Source organism: Pyrus communis, chromosome 8, assembly GCF_963583255.1.
Source record: "Pyrus communis chromosome 8, drPyrComm1.1, whole genome shotgun sequence".
NCBI lineage: Eukaryota > Viridiplantae > Streptophyta > Magnoliopsida > Rosales > Rosaceae > Pyrus > Pyrus communis.
In genome coordinates, this window is record NC_084810.1 from 18,196,553 (window position 1) to 18,204,086 (window position 7,534).

The window sequence follows — 7,534 nt, forward strand, 5'->3', positions numbered from 1 at the left end:
AGAGAAATGTATTTGTGAATTCCTTGATGCTTGATACCTTGATGGAGAAGCCTATTTATAGGCTTTGAGAATGAATCACCACCACAAAATATTTTTTTCCTTTCCAAGCACCATTGCCTAATTTTCCCACTTAATGCAATATTGAAATTGAAGTGGTGTAACTTATGGCCTAATTTCCCACTTAATACCATTTTAAACTTGAAGTGGTCTAACTTATGGCCTAATTTCCCACTTAACACCATTTTAAACTTGAAATGTGTATGCTTTGTCATTGCCCAAATGAGAAAAACTTGCTTTGATCCGTAATGGATTGAAGTGTGCTTGCCTTGTCATTGCCCAACATGAGAAGAAAAACTTGTTTTGATCCTCAATGGATTGAAATGTACTTGCCTTGTCATTGCCCAAAATGAGAAGAAAAACTTGTTTAATCCTTCAAGGGTATTTCTTCCTATTTTGTTGAGTCACACGCCATGTGTACAATTTGTACAACACGTGGCGTATGCCATGTATGCCTTGACACGTCAAAACTTTAATGCATTGGTGAACATTTGTTTTTACTGAAATTTCGATGTCTACAGATTGATAACAGCATTATGAAATGTGTTTAGTGTTTTCTCCATGGGGATATAAATATGGAGATTTACATGTAAGTTCTCGAAGAATTATATAAACATGTCACTTAATCAATTCTACATGTCACTTAATCCAAATTCCAACCATCCAAAGCTTTGAAGATCCGTTCATCAACTGTTCATCCTTAGATCAAGCCCCGACGGCCCTTTGGATCAACAACTCATCCACAAACCTACACCCTACGAAGATAGAATCAGAGGACCAAATTTGAGAGAGATCGTAACCCCAAAATCATAAACACAAAAATATTGTTTTGTACACGTTATTCTGGTTTCTTGTTTCAATGAATCTTTCGTGTTCACAAATTTGGCACGCCCGGTGGGACTTCCCTACCTCTCATCTCTATCCTCAAATCATCGAAAAACGCAAATGGCATCAAGAAAGGATCAAGCTGTTCCTGCAATCAAAGCAAAGAACAAGAACATCATCGCCGCAAGTGGTGATATTTCGGGCACCATAACCCGAAGTAAGGCAATAGCTCTTTTTGCCGCGGCTTCCGCCCCTGCATTAACTCTGTCAAAGGAACAAGAGCACCTGAGGCACGAACCTGTGATCACCCTAGCCTCGCTAAGGGCATCAAGAGGGGAAAGCATGAGGAAATACTCAGAGTCCCTACTCTTCGACGCTGATTCGAGCGGCAGTACAACCATGCAAGTCATGACCACTGGAGTAACTTCAATCGAGGAGCAGCTAGCTCAGATGAATGAAGCAATCGCAAAGCTCACACGGACTGCAGAGAAGAAAAACTTGCAAACCGCCGGACTCATCAACCGTCTGGAGGCACAACATGGCCTCAAAATGAAACCAAGCTCTCTTCCAACTAAGAAGACCGAAGAAGGCTTTAACCCAAATGCCTACGAACTCATGTCAAAGGCTAGGCATGACTTTGCTTCCTCTTCAAATCTTGGAAAGAAGGTTTCAAACACCGTCAATGACAAAGATCGTGACCTTACCGAGACTCAAAAGAAGTTGAATGAGCATGATTACGGAGTTGACAACAACAAAGCTGGACTTGGCTTCACACCAAATACACCCGTGAAGATTTCAAGCAAAGTGAAGAAAGCTAGCGCTCAACACATTAGCGTGAGCATTGAACAAGACCAAAAAGAGCCTAAACCCGCCCCTCGGACGTCGGTCTTCGATAGGATGAGCCATTCAAGCTCCAGAATTTCAATGCTTAATCGCATTGGTAGTCAAGGCTGAACCTCTGTCTTCAAGAGGCTTAATGCGCCAACATCCCAAAGCTCTGTTTTTGAAAGGTTGTTAAAGCCTAAGAAACAAAGCAACACAGCTATCTCTCCTCTGCGACGATCAGCTTCGGAAAGATTTGAAGATAATGAGAAGCCTTTTGGAAAGAGGAAGACAACACCAAAGGAAGAAAAGTTCGATGGGTTAGCAGAAAAAGGCGACGTTCGAAGCTTGATTCCTTCAAGGATGAAGCGCCAAGCAATCCTAGAGGTCGACACAAAAGGACCACTGAAAGTAAGGAGGCGCATCATCGTCCACACTGGCAAATCTTCATGCCAACAAACCCAAGAGGACGGCACTGAAGATGAAATCCCTAAGAAAGATGTCACTTCTGGCTCTTTCGACTCAAAGTCTTCACCTTGACTGTTGGGGGCATGCTCCAAGTCAAGTGAAATTGAAGGATGAACTTATGTCACTCCGAAGAAACTGCACGAGAAACATATGTCTTATCCACAAGTGCACCAATCAGAAATGAGGGAAAGCAGCTTTCGCCAACCTCCAAAGCAATGTGAAAATGTTGAAGATAAGAAAATTTCAACACAAAGATCGTTCATGCGCGATCTCTTCTTCATCGAAGACTTATTCAATTTCTCGATCAAGGCTCCTTGCTATGAAGATTGTGAGGAATGCCTTTCGAATATCGCTTCGAAGAAATTGGACAAGCAGCAACCATCTTGTCCACAAGCTCCTTGTCTGCACGAGTTGAAACTACAAACGACACCACAAGCTCTTCGTTCGCACGAGCCTAAAAGGTGACAACCAAACGTTCCTTGCCTGCACGAGCTGAAACTGCAAATGGCACCAAACGCTCCTTGCCTGCACGAGCTGAAACTGCAAACAGCACCAAACGTTCCTTGCCTGCACGAGCTGAAACTGCAAACGGCACCAAGCGCTCCTTGCCAATCATTGAAATCATGGTGGATGCAACCACTGGCCATGAGGCATTATCATTCATGGATGGCTCTTCTGGGTACAATCAAATTCGCATGGCCCTCGAAGACGAGGAACTAACAGCCTTTCGTACTCCAAAAGGTATCTACTGCCACAAGGTGATGCCCTTTGGTCTAAAGAACGCTGGAGCTACGTATCAACGCGCAATGCAAAAAATCTTCAATGACATGCTACACAAAAACGTAGAATGTTACGTAGATGATGTGGTGGTTAAGACGAAGAAAAGATCAGACCACTTGAAGGATCTACGAATAGTGTTCGAAAGGTTGCGAAAATACAACCTCAAGATGAACCCGTTAAAGTGTGCGTTTGGCGTCACCTCTGGAAAATTCCTTGGCTTCATTGTCAAGCACCGTGGTATTGAAGTAGACCAATCAAAGATCAAGGCCATTCAAAGCATGCCCGAGCCAAGAAACCTGCACGAGCTGAAAAGTCTACAAGGACGGCTAGCCTTCATCAGACGCTTCATCTCCAACCTCGCAGGGCGTTGTCAACCGTTTAGTCGCCTTATGAAGAAAGATGTTCCATTCATATGGGACAAAGCATGCCATAATGCTTTTGAAAGCATAAAGAAATATTTGTCAAGTCCACCTGTCCTGGGGGCACCTGTGCCCGGGAAACCACTCATATTGTATATTGCTGCTCAGGAAAGTTCAATCGGAGCACTCTTGGCGCAAGAGAATGAATCCCAAAAAGAAGGAGCACTTTACTACCTCAGTCGAACTCTCACCGGCGCTGAGTTGAACTATTCCCCAATAGAAAAGATGTGCCTCGCTTTGGTGTTTGCCATTCAGAAACTCAGACATTACATGCATGCTTACACCATCCACTTGGTTGCTAAAGCCGACCCTGTCAAATACGTTATGACTAAGCCAGTCTTGACAGGGCGACTCGCTAAATGGGCTTTGCTTCTTAATCAATATGAGATCATCTACGTCCCAGCTAAAGCCGTCAAGGGACAAGCGCTAGCAGACTTCCTTGCCGATCATCCAATCTCGGCTGATTGGAAAATCTCAGACGACTTGCCTGACGAGGAGGTGTTCTACATCGACATCTTCCCAACATGGACGATGTTCTTCGACGGATCCGCACAAGCAGACGGAGCGGGGGCAGGAGTAGTATTCATGTCGCCACAAAGGCAAATACTACCTTACTCCTTCCAACTGAATGAGCTATGCTCCAACAATGTTGCTGAGTACCAAGCATTGATCATCGGGCTCCAAATGGCGATCAACATGGAAATCACAGCTCTTGAGGTATATGGCGATTCCAAGCTCATAATCAATCAACTCTTAACTGAATATGAGGTGAGGAAAGATGATCTCGTCCCATACTTCCAGCTAGCGACCCAACTGCTACAAAAGTTCGAAGCTGTGACACTAGAACATGTGCCAAGAAAGGAAAATCAAATGGCAGACGCTCTCGCCAATCTAGCCTCGAGTATGACACTAAGAAAAGATGAAGTTGCAGACGTGCCAGTTTGCCAAAGATGGGTGATTCCGCTCATTAATGAAATGTCACTAGATGATACAAATGTCATCTCAGTACTTCCAGTCGATGCTGAAGAGTGGAGACAGCCGCTGATCGACTACTTAGAGCACGGAAAGCTTCCAGATGATCTCAGACACCGTTCCGAAATACGTCGACGAGTACCTCGCTTCCTTTACTACAAAGGAACACTCTATCGACGCTCTTTTGAAGGAGTGCTCCTGAGATGCCTAGGTGAGGAAGAAGTTAATCTAGCCATGGAAGAAGCACATTCAGGTGTGTGTGGGGCACATCAGTCTGGACCAAAGCTACATTTCCGGCTTAAAAGAATGGGTTACTACTGGCCGAGCATGGTGAAGGACTGCCTGGAACACGCCAAAAGGTGCCAAGCCTGCCAATTCCACGCCAACTTCATACATCAACCGCCTGAACCATTACACCCTACAGTTGCTTCATGGTCGTTCGACGCATGGGGATTGGACGTTGTAGGACCAATTACGCCAAAGTCATCTGCAGGGGAAGCTTACATCCTAGCTGCAACAGATTACTTCTCCAAGTGGGCTGAAGCCATCCCTTTAAGGGAAGTAAAAAAGGAAACTGTTGTTCGTTTCATCAAGGAGCATATCATCCACCGATATGGGGTGCCTCGCTACATTATCACTGACAACGGAAAGCAGTTCTCCAACCGACTCGTGGACGAGCTTTGCGACAAATACAAGTTCAAGCAGCACAAGTCTTCCATGTATCATGCTCCGGCCAACGGATTCGCGGAAGCATTCAACAAGACGATGTGCAACCTCCTGAAAAAGGTAATCGGCCGAACAAAGAGAGATTGGCATGAAAGAATAAGTGAAGCACTTTGGGCATATAGGACTACACATAGGACTCCTACCCAAGCTACACCTTATTCTTTCGTATATGGCGTAGAAGCTGTTCTACCGCTCGAAAGTCAAATTCCCTCACTAAGGATGGCTATACAAGAAGGCTTGACTGATGAAGAAAATGCAAAGTTGCGCCTTCAGGAGTTGGAAGCGCTGGATGAGAGAAGGCTCGAAGCTCAACAACACTTGGAATGCTACCAAGCACGATTATCCAAGGCATTCAACAAGAAAGTCCGCCCAAGGTCTTTCCAAGCCGGAGATCTCGTGCTGGCATTGCGTAGGCCTATCATTACAACACATAAGACAAAAAGCAAGTTCACATCAAAGTGGGATGGACCCTACGTAATACAAGAGATCTACACCAATGGCGCCTACTTAATCATGGCAGAAGACGGGTTGAAGATCGGCCCCATCAACGGCAGATTTTTGAAGCACTACTACCCCTAAAACAAACGCACCAACGCTCCTGGTCCGCATGAGCATAAAAGGCGACAACCAAAGCTCCTCGTTCGCACGAGCCTAAAAGGCGACAACCAACGCTTCTGGCCCGCAAGAGCATAAACTGTGTACGGCAAAATCATCAAAAAAAAAAAAAAAAAAAAAAAAAAAAACCATCACTCATTTGAACTACGTCATGACTTGATCCCTCCTCAACCAAGGGTACGTAGGCAACTTGAAACTTCAAAACTTCAAGTACAGTCACATCATCAAAATAAAAAAATAAAAATAAAAATAAAATAAAATAAAGGGAAATAACACATCTTGGTGATGTATATGTTTTATCTGTATTTAGCACAATACACTAAATAAAATAAAGCATGTTCATTGATCTCCGAGAAATTACAAGTGCGTACAAAAAAAAAAAAAAAAAAAGATGAAGATTTCACAAAGGATGTTCACGTGAAGCCCCAGTACTTGGCAAAACTCTAGGAGCGGGAGGCATCGGAGCGGGAGGCATCGAAGCAAGAGGCATCGAAGATAGATCATTCGAGGCCTCAATACTTGGTGGAACGCTGGATGACCCAGGAAAAAGGTGCCTCTGGAGATAAGCCGCAAGCCTTTGACGGTCACTTTGAATCCGACCTTCAGATTCTTGCAGCTCATCAAGCTTCCTCTTCATGCCCGTCGAATAGTTATTTGCAAGCACATGCAAACTTCTATTCTCGTACTTAAGCTGTTTGATCTCTTGCTTAAGATTTTCCACCTCTGCCATCAATGATTCCACTTGACGGGATCGAGCAAGCAGGCGTTGGCCCATGTTGGACACAGAGCCCGCACACTGAACACTGAGAGCGAGGGACTCTTGAACGGCCAACTCATCGGACCGTCCTGAAAGCAGCCTACTATCTTTGGGAGTAAGGAGGTTCCTAGCTACTATCGCAGCTGTTGTTGCATCCGTCATCACGGAGTCTTCACCTGTAAGAGGGCCATTAGAAGATAAAAAAGACGGGCACCATACCTTACCCTTACGCGGCGCACTGCTGAGACTCAAATCTAAGCAAATGTTAGATGGGTTGGCCATTTTTCAAAGGTGTTAAAAGAGAAGGGTCGGATGGAGAAAAATCTCAAGGGGCTGTTAAAACAAAATACACCGGAGATGATTTTCAGGAATGAGCAACCTTCAAGATGTGGATGTTGGAGGTAATCGATACCTCTATAAAGAGGAGAGGCGACACGACCACCGATTCAAAAATGGAAGAGACACCACTCTTCAAAATCTCAAAAGCCAGATAAAAGGCGTAAGTTAGGCGACGTTTTCTCGGCTTTTCAGAAAACGCGTGCAACTTTGTCAAAAGATCTCTGACAAAGCCGCATCCGCACTACTATTTGCCATTCAGAAATCAAAAAGGCGCTTGCTCAAAAATCGAAGAAGCATTTGTTCAGAAATCGAAGAGACGCTTGCTCAAAAATCGAAGAAGCGTTTGTTCAGAAATCAAAGAGGTAACACCCTCCGAACCTCAAAAGCTGGGCCGCTTATTCAAGGATCGAAGAGTCATCACTCTCTGAATTTCAAAAGCTGGGCTCTTCCAGATTTGTCATCACCCTTCATATGCAACCCCAGCTTTGCAGAAATCACGGGCAACTTTGTCAAAGATTTCTGACAAAGTTGAGAACGCGTGAATCTTACTGTTCAATTACCCAACAGTTGTCGACAATGGTAAAGGAACAGTACCACCACTTGCTATTGGGAAATCCTTATATATGTCAACCTTCATCTTTTATGGCAAGGCAGACCTGCAAAAAAAAAAATGCCCAACTCTTCCTCACCTCTGAGGGCGCACTCCCAGCAAAGCCTTTCGAAATACTCAATTTTTTCTTCTTCCCCAAAGAAG